We start from the raw sequence: 12285 nt of genomic DNA on the forward strand, positions 1-12285 counted from the left end.
AAATGATCCAACCATTTTGGAGAGCAATTTGGAACTATGCCCAAAGGGCTACAAAAATGTGCATACCCTTTGATCCAGCAATAGCACTTCTAGGGCTATATCCCAAAGAGATCAAACAAATGGGAAAAGGACCCACATGTACAAAAATATTCATAGCAGCTCTTTTTGTGGTGGCAGAGAATTGGAAATTGAGAGGATGCCCATCAATGGGGGAATGGCTAAGCAAGTTGTGGTATATGAATGTAATGGGATACTATTGTGCTATAAAAAATGATGAACAGGTTGACTTCAGAAAAACCTTGAAAGACTTATATGGTCTGATGCTGAGTGAAGTGAGCAGAACCAAGAGGACTTTGTACACAATAACAGCCATGTTATGCAATAACTAATATTGTTAAACTGAACCTTTCTCAGCATTACAAGGATCTAAGACATCTCCAGAGGCCTTGGGATGGAAAATGCTGTCCACATCCAAAGAAAGAACTATGGAAGTCGAATTGCTATCACTTATTTTTACCTTCTGTTGAGTTTTTTTTTTATCTTTCTGATGGTTCCTCCTATTGGTTTTAATTTTTACTTACAACTTCACTAATGTGAAAATGTGTTTAATGGGTATGTAAATGTAAAGTCTATATCAGATTGTGCACAGTCTTGGAGAGGTGGGGAGAAAAATTTTCAACTCAAAAGCATAAGGAAGTGATTGTTGATAAATCAAAATAAATTAATAAAATTAAAAAAAAATAAAAAGCAGAATAGGTCAAATGAAAAGGCGGCACAAAAATTCACTGAAAATAAAGAACTTAAAAAGAAGAATTGGCCGAATGGAAAAAGAGGTATAAGAGCTCATTGAAAAAATAATTCCTTAAAAATTATAATTAGGCAAGCGGAATGTCATGACCCCATGGAACAACCAGAAAAACAAAATGAGGTCAAAAGAATGGGAAAAAAAAAACAGAGGAAAATGTGAAACATCTCAATGGAAAAATGACCTGGAAAATTGGTCCAGAAGAGATAATTTTGGAATTATTGGACTACCTGAAAGCTATGAAAAAAAAAAAAGAGCCTACACATCATCTTTCAAGAAATTATCAATTTTGGAGCCGGGGAGGCCTGCTGGAAACAGGACTTCTAGAACAGCATAATGTCTGGAAGATTGTGGTCCAAGGCCATTTTTGCTGGCTACAAGCGAGGCCTATGAAACTGGAGGGAACATAGAGCTCTTCTGAAAATTGAAGGAGTCTGTGCTCTGGATGACACTGAATTCTATTTGGGCAAGAGATGTGCTTATGTATACAAAGCCAAAAACAACACATTGACTCCTGGTGGGAAACCAAACAGAACAAGAGTTATCTGGGGAAAAGTTACTTGAGCTCATGGAAATAGTGGAATGGTTCAAGCCAAGTTCTGAAGCAACCTTCCTTATAAGGCCATTGGACACAGGACTTGAGTGATGCTCTATCCCTCAAGGATCTAGCATATGAAAACTGATCAAATAAAATTACAAAATTTTTGCATAAAAAAAAAGAAATTATCAAGGAAAAATTCTGTGGTAACATATCCAGAGGGTAGAATAGAAATTGAAAGAATCTACCAATTTCTCCCAAAAGAGATCCCAAAACAAAAACTTCTGAGAATATTGTAGCCAAATTACAGAACTCCCAGGTTAAAGAGAAAATAATTCAAACAGCCAGAAAGAAATCACTCAAATATTGTGGAGCCACAGTCATGATCACACAAGATTTTGTGACCCCCACATTAAAGGAGTGCAGGGCTTGGAATATAATATTCTGGAAGGCAAAGGACCTACAATTACAACCAAGAATCACCTACCCAGCAAAATGGAGTGTAATCTTTCAGGGGAAACTTTCAAGAATTTCCAATGAAAAGAACAGAGTTGAATAGAGTATTTGACAGCCAAACAGAAGATTAGAGGAAAGTATAAAAAGACAAACATGACAGAGTAATCACAAGAGACTCAATAAAGTTAAAATTTTCACATTCCTATGTAGGAAGATGATATACATAACTCCTAGAGACTCTATTCTTATCAGGGCAATTAAAAGGTGTTAACATAGACAGAGGGTAAGAGTGTTAGTTGATTATGTAGAAATTATCTCCAAAAAAATATTAAGGGGAGGGAAAGAGGGATGCATTAGGAAAGGAACAGGTAGAATAGGGGAAATTTTCTCACACAAAAGAGGCATGCAAGAAAGAGCTTTTACAATGGAGGAGAAAGTGGGTGGTGGTGGCAGACAATGCTTGGATCTCACTCCCATCAGATTTGGTTCAAAGAAGGAATAACATACACACTCAGTTGGGTATAGAAATGTAATTTACACAATAGGGAAAAAGGAGGGGAAGGGGATAAGAGAAAGGGGGAGATTATAAAGAGGAGGGTGGATTAAGGGTGGCAGTGGTTAGAAGCAAAATAGACTTTCGAGGAGAAGGAGGAGGAGGAGAAGGAGGAGTAAAAGAAGGAGGAGGAGGAGGAAGAGGAAGACACAGAGAGAGAGAGAGAAGAGAGAGAGAGAGAGAGAGAGAAGAAACAGAAAAAAATGAGATAAAGGTAAATACAGAGTTAGTAATCATAACTATGAATATAAATGGAATGAGCTCACCCATAAAACAGAAGCAGATAACAGAATGGATTAGAAACTAGAAAACAACAGTATATACATATTTTTTTTTACAAGAGAAAGATTTGAAACAGAAAGACTCACACACAGAATTAAAATAAAGGGCGAGAGCAGAATCTAATATGCTTCAGCTGAAGTAAAAATGGTAGGGATAGCAATTATGATCTTGGACAATGCAAAAGCAAAAATAGACTTAATTAAAAGAGAAAATCAGGGAAACTACATTTTGCTAAATGGTACAATAGAAAATGAAGCAATATCAAAAAATTATACAGCAAGTTTCTCTGCTAAAGACCTCATTTCTCAAATATATACTGAGTAGAGAACTGAGTCAAATTTATAAAAATAATGCCATTCCCCAATTGATAAATGATCAAAAGATATGAATACATAATTTTCAGAAGAAGAAATCAAAGCTATCTGTAGTCATAGGAAAAAACACTCAATCACTCTTGATTAGAGAAATGCAAATTAAAACCACTCTGAGGGGGGCAGGCTAAGATGGTGAAGTAAAAGCAGTGACTTGCTTGAACTCTCCCTCAAACTCCAAATACCTGTAAAAAATGGCTCTAAACAAATTCTAGAGCAGCAGTACCCACAAAAAGACAGAGTGAAACAAATTTCCAGTCCAAGACAACCTGAATGGTTGATTGGAAAGGTCTATCAAGCAGGGCTGGGAGAGGAATGCAGTTTAGTGTGGGCATGCAGGCAAAACATGCCTCAGCTAAACTGGAGCAGGCCTCAGAGAAACTGAAGCAGGCCTTAGAGGACTATATCATGGGTAGCAGTGGTGGTTTCCAGACTTCTCACCCATGAACACCAAAGAGAACTTAGAAGGCCAGTAGGAAAAGTCTGTGACTGTGGTGAGAGAGAAGCTCAGTCCCCAGAGCTCTCAGCCCACAAATGGAGGGGGAATTGAGTGGCTGATCAGAGGGAGATTACAGGGATCTCTTTGCTGGTGCTGAGGCAGGATTCTCTTGTTTTGCCTGTGCTTGGATCTGGGTCACAGTTCTGGGTGGCGGTCTTGGGGCAAGGAGGAGTGCTGGCATGGTGGAGCTTGTAGTGGTGGTACAGAGAGAATCCTCCTCACAGTTCCAAGGCAGAAAAGAGTGCCTGTGGCCACTCATAGACTGGAGGCCAGGCCAGGAAAGGAGCAAACACCTCTCCCTTGATCCTACCACCTTGGAAGAACTGAAAATTTACAGGTCCCTAGAAGTATCCCTGAAAACAGCTGCACAAAACCCCTGAAGCTTGGGACAGTACATTCTCCACACTGGAAACAGACCCATACATACCTTAACAAAGAGTTTATAACTTAAGTAATTGCCTGGGATCATAAGCAAACTGCACAAAAAAAAAGTCAGAACACAGAATCTATCTTTGGTGACAAAGAAGATCAAAACATACAACCAGAAGAAGACAACAAACTCAAAGCTCCTACATCCAAAACCTCCAAGAAAAGTATGAATTGGTCCCAGGCCATGGAAGAGCTCAAAAAGGATTTTGAGAAGAAAGTAAGAGAAGTAGAGGAAAAACTGGGAAGAGAAATGAGAGCGATGCAAGAAAATCATGAAAAACAAATCAACAGCTTGCTAAAGGAGACCCAAAAAATACTGAAGAAAATAACACCTTAAAAAAATAACCTAACCCAAATGGCAAAAGAGGTCCAAAAAGCCAATGAGAAAAATGCCTTAAAAAGCAGAATTGGCCAAATGGAAAAGGAAGTCCAAAAGTTCACTGAAGAAAATACTTCCTTAAAAATTAGATTGGAGCAAATGGAATCTAGTGACTTTATGAGAAATGAAGACATTGTAAAACAAAGCCAAAAGAATGAAAAAAATAAAAGACAGTGTGAAATATCTCATTGGAAAAACAACCGACCTGGAAAATAGATCCAGGAGAAAGAATTTTAAAATTATTGGACTATCTGAAAGCCATGATCAAAAAAAAGAGCCTAGACATCATCTTTCAAGAAATTATCAAGGAAATCTACCCTGATATATTAGAACCAGAGGGCAAAATAGAAATTGAAAGAATCCACTGATCTCCTCCTGAAAGAGATCCCCAAAGGAAAACTCCTAGGGATATTGTAGCTAAATTCCAGAGTTCCCAGGTCAAGGAGAAAATATTGCAAGCAGCCAGAAAGAAACAATTCAAGTACTGTGGAAACACAATCAGATGGGGGAGGGGCGAGATGGGGTGAAAATTTGAAACTCAAAATCTTGTGGAAGTAAATGTTGAAAACTAAAAATAAATAAATGTATATAAATTAAAAAAACTGTATTGTAGTGTCTGAGCTTTTTGATAGTGGTTGTTCATCCCTCAAGAGGACCAATGACATCCTGGATGAGGAGGAAGCCACTTTGTGAGAGAAAGGGAATGAGAAGCAAAAAATTGTTCAGGAGGTCCTTTTAGGTGAGAAGATTGGTAGCAGCAGCACAGGAATTAGTGTCAGAGAATGGTTTCCCCAACTTTGAATTAATCTGCTGACATTAGTCTTCTTACATTAATCATGGCTTTACTGGGACTCATAAGTTTTCTCTGACTATCCCAGTTGTAAGGGCCACCATACTCCTTTGTCACTGCCACTGAAATAATTTCCTTGTTTCTCTTCTGCTCAAAGTATTTCATGGCTTGTAAGGTAAATTCACACCTCTTTGTCTGATATTTTGAGGCCCTCCACAATCTGGTGCTACCCTATCACAAAGAAGTTGCCAGTGACCCACTACTAATGACTTCTGTTTTGCTCTTTGAGTCCACTTGCACAGCTTCACTCCAACTACTGCATTCCTTCCCTCAAACACTTTCTCACACCATGTATTAACAACAGGAAGCTCAGAAATGTATTCACTTTCCCACTCACAAGTGGATTCCCCCTTAGACATGGTACTCATTATGTCTATGCCCACTCAAAACCATAGCTAAGAAACTCCCTTTGCTGGCTTAGTTAATAAGAAGATAGGATTGAGCAAGGGCATTTAGTGAAAGAGCATAATAAGAAAGGTTGCAATAGAACATTACCCTACATAACCTAGTATATACTCTCCACAAATGTGCACATCATTAGTGGGAAGAGTGTGTACATCTAAGGAACATGTATGGAGAAGCACACATTTTTTGGGGAGGAGGGAAAGGGATTACAAAGAAAAGAACATGTGGTACCAAGTGACTGGTGCCCCTTGCCTGGAGGGGCACAAATGAAACATGGTGAATACACATGAAAGGGTATACATGAATGGAACCCTTCTGGTTAGGGTGATTACATAGAATGGCCCATAGTAGATGCATACATAGGCAACACACGTAGGTAAGGCATATGTGGCAATAGGCAACACCTGCCTCTACCTGTTGTCTTCTGGTGATATTTCTTTGCTTCCCCTATGTAATTATCCTTGTTCTCTCTTGCTGTTTTATGGTGTATAGTCTTTGCCAGGTGTGTGTGTGTGTGTGTGTGTATACAGATGAGGAATGGATGTAATCTCCATAAACTCTTGGAAATTGGTCCATATTGGCTTGAGGGTCCTCAGCTGGATAGTACTCTTTTGGTCCTGGGTTGCTGTTGGTTACTCCTGGGTGTGGTTCTACTTGGCATAAAGTTGTGAAGCCTCACTCAGCTTCTAGCTTCTGGCTTCATCAAGAGTCCTCCAGGAAGGTACCACCTCTTCAAATAGCAGTACTCCAACCAAGGGGTCAAGATATTTTTGCAACCAGAGCAGTCATGTACCTAAGTAAAACTTCCATGTAGGAAGTTTTTGTTTTTTTTTTTAACTTTAAGTTCCCATTCACCTGTTCCCTTGTCACTTTCTGACTTAGGGTCAGAAATTCCTTATAATTTCTACTTAATGTCTGACTGCACACCTTAAGGTGCGTTTTAGGAACTTCTGACAAACTGCTAAGATCTGTAGGAATGTGGCTTTTCAACACTAGAACTATTTTTGTTCTTCCATACAAATAAATAGGAAGAGAAAAGGGAAAGGAACAGAAAACCCTTAGAGTGATCATCTTGAAAAAAGAAACCTAACTAAATTATTTATTTCAAATTCCTGTATTTATTGTATTGTGACTAGGACCAATCTTTTCTAGGATGAGGCATGCTCTCCATCAGGAAACATCTAATAAGGGCTTACTATGCTCAAGGCATTGTGTCAGAAGCTGAGGATAAAAAACAAATAGAAACAAAATTAATCATTCTTTGTCTTCAAAGTTACGTATCCTCTGATTACATTCTACTTGCAGATAAAGCAGTTCTACACATAAATCAAGACTGGGTAATACATAGCTTGCAGAAACAGCTTAAGGGTCAGAGGGAGTTTAAGTGGCAACTGAGTTGAATCTTGAAAAAAATATTCAGGTCCTGAAAGGGAAAGAAAAAGAAAGAATGCAATGCACACATGGTAGAGTGGCTCACATTAAAGCTTTGGAAAGGGAGATGAAATGTGAAATGCATGGAACATCTTGCAGTTCAGACTATGTGAAAGGCATAGTTTCTGAAAAGGAGAAATATGAAATAAAGGCTTCTTGACCTTTCTGTAGTTTTTAAAAAAATATTTGATGTCATCTCTCTTAGATATTTTTTCCCTTGGTTTCTGTGATACCAATCTCCCTTATTTTTTCTCCTAACTGTCTGACCACTCTTACTTACTTTTCTTTGTCAAATTGTTAGGTTTAGGCATTCCACAAGGCTGTGTTCTGGTCCCTCTATGGTTCTCTCTCTCTCCATTCTCTCCTTTGATGGTTTAATTAGTTCCCTTAAGTTAAAATATTAACTATGTAGATGTCTTTCAAATCTGTAGAAGGAGAATATAAAATATGTTGTGAAAATAGTATGGACAAAATTTGCAATGGATGGGTTATCAAAGGTGAAAGAGAAGAAAAAATCAGGGGTGATTTAAAGGTTGTGAACCTGAGTGACTTGAAATATAGCAGTGTCACCAGTAGAAAAAAAAAAGAAGTTTAAAGGATGAATGTGTTGGGGGAAAGGAGAAATAAAATGTAATGATTCCATCTTGAGTTTGATATGTATTCAGGGCATCTAGCTGGTGATATCCAGTAGGAGCTGATTAAAGGGAGTTCAGGAGATAGATTATAGCCTGAAATATAGATTTAGGCATCATTTCAAGGAAATATTTGAAGTGAAGGGAACTAACAAGATAAACAAAGGACAGAGTGTAGTGAGAAAACAGTAGAGAGATCCATTATCTCCACTAAATATCATCTACCATAGTATAGGATCTTATCATCTCTTGCTTACATTATTTCAATAGCTTCCCAATTGACCTTCCTAGTTCTAGTCTTTTTCTACTTCCATCCATCCTTTATAAAAGCTGCCCAACTTGTATTCAAACACACACACACACACACACACACACACACACACACACACACACCCCTCTAATCACATCAGTGCCCCCAGCCCTTCCAAGAATTTTCAGTGGCAACTAGAAATATAAAATATAGGTCTCCTATGTAGATTGACATTTAAAACATACACTCCTTTGACAGTCTGGCTGCAGCCATTTTTATTTCATAAAACTTACCATTACATACTCTGCATTTCAGTCAAATTGGCCTGTTAGCTGTTCTCTATACAAAATATCCTTCAACTCCCATGACTTCGTATAGGGTGTGTAGGTATCAACATTGCCTATGTAGGTTCTGTGTACACCCTCATAGGTTTCTCTAAATATGGCTCACAGGGAGGCAGGAATAGATATCTCTAGAATCTTGGTGAATTTTCTCAAAGAGAGACTTTGATTCCTTCCTGGAGGGAAGCAGAAGATTAGGATCATGAGACTGGTCTATTCTGGTTTCTTCAAACAGTAGGTACTGTACTAGAACTATGTCTATGTATTCCCCTAATAATTATAGTCTTGTCGTTAGTGGACGTGATTATTTTTTAGGTTCAAGCCACTTTCCTGGTTGCTGTATCTCAGTGGGGAGGGAATACTACAAGCTATAACTAAAGGCTTGGCTCCCTTCCCATCAAACGCTAGTGACACAAAGACTGCCACAAATACTGAGTAGTAGATAAACCCGCTTTTTCAAGCTATTTTTTAAAAATCAGAGAAGTTATACAGATTATAATACACAGAAAGAATAAACTCTTGAAGCAGGAGCAAGATATCTCATCTCAGCTGAGAAAGAGTCTCTCATCTCACACAAGGAGAAATTACCCAGATTCTCTAATGTGGTGAGCTAGAAGTCAGGAATATATCAAGGAAACAGCAACTCTCCCGCTCCTTCTCAAAGTCTTTCTTTCTATTCAGGAGCCTTTTTCTGAAGAGAATCTGGAATTGCATTGTGGTGTCTCAAAGCTGAAAGCCAGGACATCCCTATTCTCCCAACCTCTCACAACTTTGACCCTTACGAAGTCATGTAGCATCATGGCAGTATGTTCTATACCAATGATAAGAGTGTTTGTGTTTTTTTTTATTTTATTTTTAATTTATGGAATAAAACAAGCATTTTCACAACATAGTACAATCAAAAAGACAATTAAACATGAAACTCCAAATCTACTATGCGCAACTTGCTATTCCTTTCTTTACTTCTCTCTCTAAATTTATATAACTGTGTCTACATATGTACATGCATACAAAAATATACATATGCCACAAAATAGAAAAACATGGTAGCAAGGAATTCAGGGTGCAAGATATTGTATAGTTTGAACTGGCTAACGACAAGGTCAGTACTGTGATGGGGGAAAATTAAAACCAGAATAAGGTGATGAGAGAGCTAGACAACCTGGGACAGAAAGAAGAGTAAAGGAGGAGGGAGAGAAGTATATTCCAATCTGATATTGATTGGTCATGATATAAGCACATCAATAACAAGGGATTCATAGCTCTTTAGTAGGACCAGAAATCCTTGGCAGGTTTTATCCACACCAAAAAGGAAGGTATCAGTAAGTCAGTGTCCTTGAACACCTTGTCAGGGAGACAATCATAGGAGAAACTCTGGACTTAGGTTCAGTCTTTATATTCTCAGTAATTGTCTATGTGACTCTGATCAAGTCACTTAATCCTTTTTTCTTAGTTATACTTCTTCAGCTTTGGACAGTAATATCTGCTCTGTTCACCTTCTTTGGATGCTGGGAGGACAAAATGAACTAGTGATAATAATAGTTCACATTTGTATAGTGCTTTCAGGCTTACAGAATACTTTTTCCTCAATGATTTTATGAGGCAGGCAGTGCAAGAATTATCATCACCATTTTATCATGAAGAATATTGAGGCTTGAGAGTTGAAATGATTTATTCACACAAGTCACTATAGGGATATAGGAGTATGAAAGGGGAGTGGAGTGGGGGGGGAGGAAGGGAGAGAGAGAGAGAGAGAGAGAGAGAGAGAGAGAGAGAGAGAGAGAGAGAGAGAGAGAGAGAGAGAGAGATGTTAAGTACTGGGCAAACAGTGCTTGTCCCCAGGGCATTGACTTACCAGGAGGGGTGTGGATTTACTGGGAGATGTACTTCCTGATTGGAAGGGGGAGGTGTTGGAGTGAGTTTCCTCCCCCAGTAAGTTAAGGTTCAGCCTTGCTTGATTGAGTAATGCATCCCAGGTCATCACATTTGTTCTACTAAACCATGTTTGAAGACATACCAGATGACCTTCTCTGGCCATGGCTACTTACTTCCCCCTTGTTAAAATATGCCTACTTATGCCTATTAACCAGGGATGCAATACAGAGGTGCTAAGTTTTCCTGAATGTAAGAAGAGGGACAAAGTGTGATAACAATGAGGTGTGTGTGTGTGTGTGTGTGTGTGTGAAAATTCATGTTCATTTCTGAAGGTGGTGACTGTGGACCACAGGGATTAGGGGAACAGGAAAGTTTACTAGCTACTAACAGAAGTATCAGCTTGTTTGATACAAATCTGCTTTCTAATATCTTGTGATTATAGAAGACTATAATCAGTGTGGAGTTTGGAGGGGAAGATGGAAGATATGGAAGGTGTTTGCTATACAGTATGAAATCTCTCTCTAAACTCTGGAGAACAAGGCGTAAGCATGGTGGGAATTAGACATTTGTCAAGGTCAGACATCATGTTGGACTGTTATCATTGATCCCCTTATCTACTATAGTTTCTACTATATCTAGTTGTCTATCTATATAATTATCAAATATATCTATAGTTATCTATCTATCTATCTATCTATCTATCCATCTATCCATCTATCTATCTATAATTGTCTACTATAGCATTAGTACCCAGAGTCCAGATACAGTCTCATAGGTTTCAAGGTTCAGGATTGGGGATGTTCCCCTTGCATTAATTCCATCTATTAATCTATTATTTCACCCTGTATTAAGCTCTTCCTGCTCACAGTCTCTCTTGCACACCTCACTGGGGCTCCCAAGCAACTAGACTTTCTCATGATGCATCCAACACTATTTTGTCTCTTGATGCATATTCAGGAAGTAGTCCATATTTTTTAGACATAGCCAGGGGCACAGTAGATAGAATGCTGGGCCTTTTGTCAAGAAGGCCTGAGTTTAAATCTGGCTTCAGATATTTTCTAGTTGTGTGATCCTGGGCCAGTCACAATCTCTGTTTGCCTCAGTTTCCTCAACTATAATGTCAGGAAAATAATACCTACCTCCCAGGGTTTTTGTGAGGATCAAATGAAATATTCATTTTTTTTTAAAGTTTACATTTATTTATTTTTAATTTGTAGAATAAAACAAGCATTTATAAAAACATGTTGTACAATGTGTGCTAAATATAGTAGATGGCATGTTGTTCAGTTTGGTCTGACTCTTTGTGACCCCATTTGGGATTTTCTTTGCAAATATGCAGGAGTGGTTTGCCATTTCCTTTCTCCAGCTCATTTTACAGATGAGGAAATTGAGGCAAACAGGGTTAAGTGACATACCCAATGTTACACAGCTAGCAAGTGTCTGGATCTGGGCTTGAACTCAGGTCTTCTTGATTCCTAGCTGCCCAGGCACTATATGAATGCCTATTCTTTTCCTCCTCTCCTTCTTGCTATAGAACAGTAAATAGAGCATTGCTGTTCTCTCTATCAGCTCCTGAATTATTCCTTCAAAACAATCTTGCACTTGCTCCATCAGACTTTCTATTCTTCCTTGATACATATGGCCTAATTTCCCCAGCTGTGTGTCCTAGCTTACCAACGTCAGTGAAATAGGCCAACACTGATATGGGCCCTGGAAATTACTGACAGCTGGGAGCAGCAGATGCTGCTGTGGCTTCAGAGGAACTCAGATCTTCCCCATTTACCAGCATTTTCAGGGTCTAGTAATTCGTTGTGATTTTAAATTGCAAAATATTTGCCTTGGTAGAGAAAGTTTCATCTCTGACTGTTTTTTACACCTCTGAAATCATAGATCCCGACTAAAAAAAAAAATTGTCAGTGGATAGAGCACTGGCCCTGAAGTCAGGAAGACCTGAGTTCAAATCTGTCCTCAGACCAAACAGTTGACGTTACCTAGCTGTGTGACTCTGGGCAAGTCACTTAACCCTAATTGCCTAAAAAAAAATTTGACTTAGAATGCATTCTTGTGTACTAGACTGTCAACTCAATGAAGACATATATTATCAAGGCTTATCTGAAATTTGCATGTTACCAAGTACTGTGTGCATAGAAAGCATTTCATACATGTTTGATGAAATCATACAAATAGAC

At 38.5% G+C, this 12285-nt stretch overlaps 1 pseudogene; it reads left to right on the forward strand.

Moving 5' to 3' along the window:
• Positions 1-1100: 1100 nt before the first annotated feature.
• On the forward strand, positions 1101-1474 carry LOC110205075 (large ribosomal subunit protein eL33 pseudogene; annotated as a pseudogene).
• Positions 1475-12285: the final 10811 nt, after the last annotated feature.

Source organism: Phascolarctos cinereus, unplaced genomic scaffold (genome assembly GCF_003287225.1).
Source record: "Phascolarctos cinereus isolate Bilbo 61053 unplaced genomic scaffold, phaCin_HiC Scaffold_2;HRSCAF=192, whole genome shotgun sequence".
NCBI classification, from domain to species: Eukaryota; Metazoa; Chordata; class Mammalia; order Diprotodontia; family Phascolarctidae; genus Phascolarctos; species Phascolarctos cinereus.